Raw genomic sequence first — 10,249 nt, 5'->3', positions numbered from 1 at the left:
TTGGGTTTCCGAGGTGGTATCTCTCCAGAAGTAGATTGCCCAACCTTCCTTCCGAGGAATGGGTGGTGGGTTTGAACTGCCAGCCTTCTGGTTAGCAGCCAAGTGCCTTAGGCACTATGCCACCAGAGCTCCTTTACCTATATACATATATGACAAACCTACATATCCAGCCAGATCACTGTGTGTGCTTTAGACCTACACAGTTAACTGCATGGTAGACATGTCCACCTGGCTGTCTCAGTAGCACATCGAACTGAAATTTGATCTGAATCTAAACTTACATCTAAATCTGAATTCATGGTTTTCTCCCTAAACCATATTCCCTGCTAATGTTCTTAACACAGTGAATGGAGCATCGTTGGCACAAAACAGAAACTGAATAGACATCCACCACCTTCTAAATTATGTACCTTGACAGGATTATGAAAAGTTGAAATTATTTTTCTAATCTGATCATCTGAGTTGCAATTTATAGATGAGGCATGGAGGGAGATGGCAGGTACACAGTGGAAGTGTCAAGGTGCCCAGTGACTGAGGAGGAAAGGCATCGAAGTGCCCAGCCTTGGGGGACATTTAGTGACAGTCATGTTGTGCCTGTGTTCTCAGAGTGGAGGCAGCCGGAAATTGGTTACATTAAGCAAATAAGTAAATTAATGAGCAAATAAGTATGTTCAGGAAAACGGGGCTTGGTTTCTCAGTGTCGGGGGGGGGGGGAATCCCATGATACTGGATTGAAATTGGAAGTACTGATATGAACTTTTTCCCCCAAAGGAAATAATACAGGTAAACACAAATACAGATAAGTGTGTGTATGTGTGCATACCCCTACTAACTGTACACTGAGAAGGTCTAGAAGTGACACTGATCAAAAAATAAAAGAGTGGAAGAGATGAGAAAGCCCTTTCTTCAGTAGAAAGCCAACTAGTAAATGCCAAAGGAATGATGACATTAGAAAATTACCCTTTAGTAATCATCGTGTTGTTGTTAGGTGTCATCGTGTCAGCTCCGACTCATAGCGCCCTGTGTATGACAGACTGAAATACAGCCTGGTCCTGTGCCATGCCTACAATCCCCGCTATACTTGACCCCATCGTTGTAGCCACTGTGTCAATCCATATTGTTGACTGACCTTCTACTAAGCATGATATCCTTCTCCAGGGAATAGTCTCTTGTGACATGACCAAAGCAGATGAGATGAAGTCTGGCCATTCTCACTTCCAAGTAGCATTCTGGCTGCACTTCATCCAGGACAGACTTGTTTGTTCTTCTGGTAGTCTATGCTACTTTCAGTATTCTTCCCCAACACCACAATTTAAAGGCATCACCTCTTTCTTTGGTCTTCCTTATTCATTGTTCAGCTGTCACATGCGTATGAGGCAATTGAAAATACCATGCTTGGGCTGTTGTTGTTAGGTGCTATCGAGTCATCTCTGACTTGTAGCATCCCTATGCACAGCCGAACGAAACACTGCCCGGTCCTGTATGATCCTTGCTATACCTCTGCCAATCGTTGCAGCCACTGTGTCAGTCCATCGCGTTGAGGGCCTTCCCCTTCTTCGTTGACCCTGCACTTTACCAAACATGATATCCTTCTCCAGGGAATGGTCCCTTCTGACAACATGACCAAAGTAGGTGAGATGAAGTCTGGCCATTCTCGCTTCCAAGGAACATTCCACTTGCACTTCTTCCAGGACAGATCTGTTAGGCACATCTTCGTCTTCAAAGTGACTTTGGGCTCTTGAACACTTTAAAGAGGTCTTTTGCAGCAGATATGAATCATCATAGTAGTGGCCATTTCAGGTGGTGAATCAATCGATGCTAAGGCTGGTTGATGGGTGGAGATTTAAATGTGAAGGGCGTGACAGATAGGGAAAGGCCGAGGAGCTGCGTCAGACTGAAGGAGATTTAAGAGAGGTTATGTGTACAATTACCGAACAATATCACATGCAAGCAAAATTTTGATGAAGATAATTAAAAAACAGTTGCAGCAATACGTTGATGGGGAACTTCCAAAATTTCAAGCCAGAGTCAGAAGAGGATGAGGAATGAGGGGTATCCTTGCTGATGTCAGATGGGTCTTGGCTGAAAGCAAAGGATACCAGAAAGGTGTTTTCCTCTGTTTTATTGACTATCCCAAGGCATTCAGCTGTGTGGATCTTAACAGATTATGGATAACATTGAGAAGAATGGGAATTCCAGATTACTTAATTGTGAGGAACCTGTACATAGGCCAGGAGGCTGCTGTTCAAACAGAACACGGGGATACTGTTTTTTCTTTTTTTTAAGATTTTGAGTTTTGGTCCAGATTGTTCTCCTACTCTATCCAGGATCTCCTACATGGATCCCCCTCTGAATGGTTGACAGTGATAGCCAGGCACCATGTAGTTCAAGTCAGGAAGGGAGTTAACCATCTAGTTAAAATCAGGAAGGGAGTGCATCAGGATTGTATCCTTTCACCATACTTGTTCAATCTGTATGCTGAGCAAGTAGTCCAGGAAGCTGGGCTTTATGAAGAAGAGTGTAGCATCAGGATTGGAGAAAGACGCATTAACAACCTGCGATATACAGATGACACAACCTTGCTTGCTGAAAGTGAAGATGACTTGAAGTACTTACTGATGAAGATTAAGACTACAGTCTGCAGTATGGATTATACCCCAACATAAAAAAAAAAAAAAATCCTCACAACTGTACCAATCAGCAGCATCATGATAAATGGAGAAAAGATTGAAGTTGTCAGGGATTTCATATTACTTGGTTCCACAATAAACACCCATGGGAGCAACAGTCAAGACATCAGATAACGTACTGCACTGAGCAGAGCTCTGGTAGCACAGTGCCTAAGGCATTGACTGCTAACCCGAAGGCTGGTGATTCAAACCCACCAGCCACTCCTGGGAAGGAAGATGGGGCAATCTACTTCCGTAGTGATACTGCCTCAGAAACCCACGGAGGGGTCACTATGAGCCAGTCCAACTCGATGGCACATAACGTTAACATTGCACTGAGCAAACCTGCTACAAAAAAACAAAACCAAACTCCCTGCTGTCAAGTTGAGTCGAGGAGTGGCTGGTGGGTTTGAACTGCCAGCCTTCTGGTTAGCAGTTGAGTGCCTTAGGAACTGATCTCTTTAAAGTGTTGAAGAGCAAATATGTCTCTCTGAAGACGAAGGTGCACCTGAACCAAGCCATTGTGCTTTCAGTCGCCTCATAGGCACGTGAAACCTGGACAATGAATAAGGGTAACCAAAGAGTTGATGCTTTTGAGTTGTGATGTTGGTGAAGAATACTGAAAAAATGATTAACTGCCAGAAGAACTAACGAATCTGCCCTGGAAGAAGTGCTGCCAGAATGTTCCTTAGAAGCGAGAATGGCCAGACTTTGCCTCACCTATTTTGGTCATGTTGTCAGAAGGTACCATTCCGTAGAGAAGGATATCATGCTTGGTGAAGTGGAGGGTCAATAAAAAGGGGAAGGCCCTCAACGAGATGGACTGACAAAGTGGCTGCAACGATGGGCTCGGGTACAGCAAGGATTGTGAGGATGGTGCACAACCTGGCAATGTTTCATTCTGTTGTACATGGGGTCTCTGTGCATCGGAGCTGACTCGACGACACATAACAACAACGTGTGTATAGGGTAATAGCTCCACCACGGTGCCCTGGTGCCCTTGCACATATCCACATGGTCAAGTCTAGTACCAAAGCCAGTCTAAGTCTTCGAAGAACACCTTGATGTCCTCCTGCTATGAGGCCACTTCCCTATTTCCCCTGGAGTCTGTCATGAGAGGTTTCCATCACCTCTCTACCTTGCCAATTACACAGGAAAAGATGCTTGATCAGCCATCTAGGTGCAACAATGGGTCTCTTCTTGTTGAGAGGAGAGAAGAATGAAGAAAACCAAAGACACATGGAAACAATTAGTCCAAAGGACTTGTAGACCATGTGATCCTCAGCCTATATGACCATGAGACCAGAAGAACTAGATGGTGCCTGGCTACCACTGTCAACCATTCAGAGGAGGATCCATGTAGGAGATCCTGGATAGAGTGGGAGAACAATGTGGACCAAAACTCAAAATCTTAAAAAACAAAACAAAACAAAACAAAAAACCAGATTTGCTGGTCTGATAGAGCTTGGTGAGACTCCCTGAGACTATGGCCCCTAGCTATCCTTCAGGTCTGGAATTGAACTCATTCCTGTGGCTTGCAGCCAAATAATAGACAGACATATGAGCTGAATATTTACATTAGGTAGACCCACTCCTTGGAGCAATCAATCTTGGGAGAACAGAAGTGCAGTGTTTGCATAGGGAGACAGCCAGGGGGGCAGGACTACATGGGAGGGAAGGACACAGGGAAGAGGTAACTACTGGTAGGAAGTGGGAAGAGGGGTGTTACATCGTGGCGAATTGCAGTCAATGTCATGAGACAAAATGTGTATGAACTACTGTATGGAAAATGAATTTGCTCTGTAAACTTCCACCCAAATCCCCATTAAAATTTAAGAAAGAAAGGATGCTTACTGTCTCCAGGCCTTGTTGCTATTGCTAGGTGCTGTCCAGTTGGCTCCAACTCAGTTACCCTACCTACAACAGAATGAAACACTGCCTGGTCCTGTGCCATTCTCACTATTGTTACCATGCAACAATTAGTCCTTAGGGAAATGAAAGTCCAGACCAGAATGAGATACCACTCATACTCACTAAAATGGCTATAATCAAAAAGACTGATAACAGAAAGTGTTGAGAAGGATGTGGAGTGTGGTAGTTCGGTTTGTGTGTTAACTTGGCTGGGCCTGGTTGAGTGGCTGGGCAGCTGGTGGTAGTTATTCCCCAGGATGAGACTGGCAATCAACTCCATGGTGGGATCGACCACAAGCAGCTGGGTAGCTGCCTTTGGGTATGTGTCTGCTTCCTGTATATAAGGAGAAGCCTTGGGGAATGGCCTCCAGCCTGTGGCTCGCTTGCACCCCGCATGGAGCCGTGTTGGTGCTCAGCAGCCTGCTATGCTCTGCCGACCTGGGGACTTAATTGGACTTAAGTGAATGGCCTGCCGTGTGGTGGGGTAACATCGGGACTGTGCCTTTTTACTTGTCAACCTTGGGGCTTCTCAGTCCCAGCAGCCAGCAGCTGTCTGAGTGAAGAAATGCCTCTAGCTCCAGTGGGCCGGGAGCAGGAGGCAGAGCTGGGCTCCAAGGCTGAGGGGCTTTCACCCAGCCCCTAGAGCCTGACACTTGAACTTGGAGTTAAGGCCTCCAAATTGTAAGAATAAACTCCTGTGTGTTACGGCCATCCCATTTGTGGTATATTCTTGTCAGAGCGGCACCAGGTAACCAGAACATGGAGTAACTGGAAATCTCATTCGTTGATGGCAGGAATGTAGAATGGCTCACACACTGTGGAAAATATTTTGGTAGTTCTTCAAAAAATTAAGTATACAATTAGCCAGTGACCCAGCAATTCCAGTCCTAGGTATATACCCAAGAGAAATGAAAACATATGTCCATCCAAAAACTTTTACGTGACTGTTTTTAACAGTACTATCCACAGTAGCTGAAAGGTGGGAACAACTCAACTGAAGAATGGATAAACAATATGCAGTCCATGCACACAATGAAATACTACACAACCATAAAGAGAAATGTTCTGATACATGCTATGACATGTACGAGCCTTGAGAACATTATGCTGAGTGAAAGATGCCAGGCACAAAAGGCGTGCCTGCATTTGTGTGAACGTGACTGCATTTGTGTGAAATGTGCTGCACAGGAGAAGGCCCGAGGCCAAAGGCAGGTTAGTGGTTGCCCAGGGCTAAAGGGTGAGAGTTTGGGGGACGTTAATAGGTAAAGGGTATGAGGGTTCTTTGTGAGGTGATGGTTGCTTAGCTCTGAGTATATTAAAAACCACTGAATTGTCCATTTTAGTGGAATAAACATTGTATGTGAATTATATCTCAATAAAATTGTGAAAAATAAAGGGGAAAAAATAACTTGCTGCTCCTTTAGCTGACCCTGAAGGTTGGCTGTGTTCCTCCTGGCAGAAGAGATCAGATGGTCTCCTGGCAGCTGCTGCTCTCGGATATGACAGTATATGCTGCGCCAGGGTCAAGCCCCATGATCCAGTATACATGGTATGTAACAGCAATACAGGCTCCTCCGCGAGGGCCCTGCCACCTTACAGTCCCCCAGCACATTACGGTGGAAGCTGTCAGGGATTACAGCAGCTCACGTGACAGACGTGGAGGCAGTTGGGACAGTGAGTCGGGCAGCTGGTGGCCATGGAGGAAGCTGATCTGATAGACGGGGAGGCAGAAGCAGATGCCAAGAAACAAACAGAATTTTGGACCAAACTCCCTGTTCAAAGAAACAAACAAAAAGTGGGACCTATTCTGTCGTAAGTACCCGAGGACTATTACAAGAAAACAAGATTGTGTTCCCTTTCAGCTCTCCTGTAGCACTGTTCTGTTCTTATGAGGAAAAAGGTAAAACACGTTCCATTTTATTGGATTGTAGGACATTGCTTCCAACAAGGGAATGTTCTAAGGCCCGACTTGCAGGCTAGCGTTGCAATGCTCTACTTGTCCCTAACAGCCACGGCCCTGTGAAAAGAGGCGAGCTGTGCTAAGACCTTCGCCAAATGTCCTGCCACCTAACACGGAGAGAAGACTCATTCTGCCTGCTCCGAGCACAGCAGACAGTAGGAGGGTCATCATAAGGCTGCTGACCATATTTTGCCTTTCTGACATTTCCTCGGGAGCCGGCAAGAGCCTCCCCTTCCCCTCTCTCCCAGTAAGACCACTTACATGTGTGTTAAATAATCACACAAAACTAAACCAAAGTTTGGCCCAAACTAACCATGAAACTGTTCCTGATTAAAAAAGAAAAAGCAAAAGCTGTAACTCCTGCCAAAAATTAGCCCATTTATCGTCAGGTAAAAAAGGCTGCACTACTCAGGCCCTGGTCCACCTGCACCAGACTCTTGATCCTCTCTGGCTGTTGGTAGTGCCACCAGGCCATTAAGACTTTTTCATGTTACAATGTTGTGGCTTTTGCCTGATCAGCTGATTTGTGTCCCAACACTGAGAAACTGTATCAGGTTTTATCTGATGGACAAATGCTTGCAGTGGATACTGCTGAGGGTATTGTTGGACTAGACAGACGTGTGGAGACCGTCCAGTAGCTTGGTTGGAAGGGCTGCTGCCAATGAGAGAATGCTACAGTCAGGGGAGGGCTGGTAAAACAGGGCCAGAGAAGGGGGATCACTCTACGAAGAAGCTGGTGGGAAAGTCACGCCGAAGGACACAGTCCTCGTGAGATGAGCTATGTCCTGTTCCTCCGCCTCCTTATCAGCATGCGCCTTCCCCTCCCTCTCTTTCGCCCTGGGGGCTTTGGGACACTGAGGTGCATGAGGGTGCCTGGGCCAGATCAGCCTCCCGGGCAGCAGGCCCTGGTCTGGTTCCTGATGGCAGGGTGACTGCATGATCAAGTCTCAGTAGCAGACGGCGTAAGACCCGCAGGCCCTGTTTGAGAGCCATGTGGACACTCCTGGACAGTGGACAAGGACCCTCAGAGGATGAACAGGTATGACAAGCAGTTTGGGCTGTAAATGTTTAGTTATGAGGTGGGGAAGGGGAGGATGTCCAGACTGGCTGTAAGAGACCCAAAGTCTATAATGAACCATTCTCACTGTTCCTTTGTTTCTCCCATGAGCGGGGAGGCCTGACTCCAACGTGGACCTGGTGCTTCTTTGGCTACTTAGCTCTGCTTGCTGGGTGGAGAACTTACGGATATTGATAACAGTGATCACGGATGTGAAGTGATAACTCCTAAGGCAGTCCTGGTGTAGCCCATGCATCAGGGCTGGGAGGTGTTCTAGGTAGCAGGGGTGCAAGGAGGAGACTGCTGAGTCACCCAGGGATGAGTCTGGCCCCACGGTGTGGGTGAGACATGGGCCGGGTTGGAAAACGGTGCGGTGGTTGCTGCAGGGACCGGGCCCACTGATCAGATGGCAGTGGAAGGAGGGCAACAAGCCCGACTGCTGACACCGCCCTCAACCTGATAGGCGGCCAGCAAAGAATTGTGATGCAGAGACTCTCAAGGATGTCTCAGCAGCTGCTGACTCTTGGAATGAAGGGGCCCCACTCAGGATGCCAGAACAAGATTAGCTTTGTGGGACAACACCTGGATTAATGATGGGGAAACCGAGTGAAGTCTATTCTTCAAGTTGGCTAATCAGAATATTAGTCAGTCACAGTGATGGCCACTCTTGTCCCATGCTGCTGAAGACAGAGAGGGAATGTGTCTGGTACCAGCCTTTATGAGTACAATTAATCAGAGCATATCTGTGGAGTGGCCTAGGCTCCTGAGAATTCTTAGCTGGATACGTGAAAAGTCAGAGAGTAGGAGAGTGAAGTTGTGGGGGAATGGCTCTGCCGTGTTACCCTCCCACCCTTGCATGGATCTAGGCCTGAACTGAAGCTTATCTAAGTTTTGGCAGGAAGCCTTAGGATCCTCCCAGAACACAAGATGATGGGAGACTTGGGAGGCCCTGCCTCAAGGCCATCTCCCACTCATGTGTGTATCTCCCCTGGGAGGACAGTTTCCCCTGAGAGAGTTTCTCATCACCTCCTGAGCTCCTGCCTCACCCCCCTCAGGATATAGCTGCAGTACAATGAATAATACCTGGCACCCAATAAGAAATGAGTTGGAAAGGAAGACACTGAGAGGTGTACTGAGGTACAGGCAACAAACATAAACACTTTTGTGTATACAGTGCTGCGTTATCAGTAATAACAAACATTAATGTATGGGTAGATGCACAGGTAGATAGGCTGAATCATCAGGGATGTCTAGGCAAAAGGGAATAATACGCCCATGACCGCTGTTCTGGGTCCCTAGTGCCATTCTGACAGGAATATACCACCAATGGGATGGCTTGAAGAAACAGGAGTTTATTCTCTTACAGTTTGGAGGCTTTAAGTCCGAGTTCAAAGTGCCAGGCTCTAGGGGCTGGGTGAAAGCCCCTCAACCTTGGGCTTCAGCTCTGCCTCCTGCTCCCGACCCACAGGAGCTAGAGGCATTTCTTTACCCAGACAGCTGCTGGCTGCTGGGGCTGAGAAGCCCCAAGGTTGACAAGTAAAAAGGCATAGTCCTAATGTTACCAAACCATACGGCAGGCCATTAATTTAAGTCCATTATAAGTCCCGAGGTCAGCAAAGCACGGCAGGCTGCTGAACAACGACACAGGTACATGCAGGATTCAAGTGTGCCATAGGCTAGAGACCATTCTCCAAGGTTTCTGGTTATATACAAGAAGCAGACCACATTCCCTACGGCAGCTACTCAGCTGCTCACAGTAGATCCCACCATGGAGTTGATGACCAGTCTCATCATGGGGAATAACTACATCTGGCTGCCCAGCCACTCAACCAGGCCCAGCCAAGCTGACACACAAACTTAACCACCACAACCGTATATAATGTTGGCAGACGATATTTCTACATATGTACTTGTATGTGCTGTAAGAATGTCCATATAAATACAACTAACAGATGGCAAATACAACTAGCCACAGCCAATCACCCTGAGGGAGTGAATTGTTAGATCTGTGGGCTTGGGATCATGGTCCCGGGGGACATCAAGCTCAACCGGCATAACATTACTGCCCAAAACATTGTTCTATATCCTATTTTGGTGAGTAGCGATTGGAGTCTTAAAAACTTACAAGAGGCCATCTAGATACAACCATTGGTCTCTCCTCATCCAGAGCAAAGAAGAGTGAGGAAAACCAAAGATGCATGGAAATAATTAATCCAAGGGATTAGCAGACTACATGAACCTCACCCTACATGACCATAAGACCAGAAGAACTAGATGGTGCCCAGCTACCACTGTCAACCACTTGAAAAGGGATCAGTGCAGGAGATCCTGGATAGAGTGGGAGAATAATGTGGAACAAAACTCAAAATTTTTTAAAAAAATAAGACCAGGTACACTGGTCTGATATAGACTGTTGAAACCCCGAGACTATGGCCCCTCATGACCCTTCATGAATTGAGTTCATCTCATGGCTTCCAGGCAAACAATAGATAGGCCTACAAGGTGAACAATTATACCAGGCAGGTACACTCCTTAGAGCAGTCAACCCCGGGAGACCAGAAGGGCCGTATCTGCACAGGGAGAAAGGTCAGGGGGCAGGAATGCACAGGAAAGAACGACACAGGGAAAGTCACCACAGGGAGGGCGTGGGAG

The sequence above is a fragment of the Orycteropus afer genome, unplaced genomic scaffold (assembly GCF_000298275.1).
Source record: "Orycteropus afer afer isolate SDZICR_OR568_19922 unplaced genomic scaffold, OryAfe1.0 scaffold00647, whole genome shotgun sequence".
NCBI classification, from domain to species: domain Eukaryota; kingdom Metazoa; phylum Chordata; class Mammalia; order Tubulidentata; family Orycteropodidae; genus Orycteropus; species Orycteropus afer.
Note: the sequence above shows the minus strand (reverse complement) of the source record.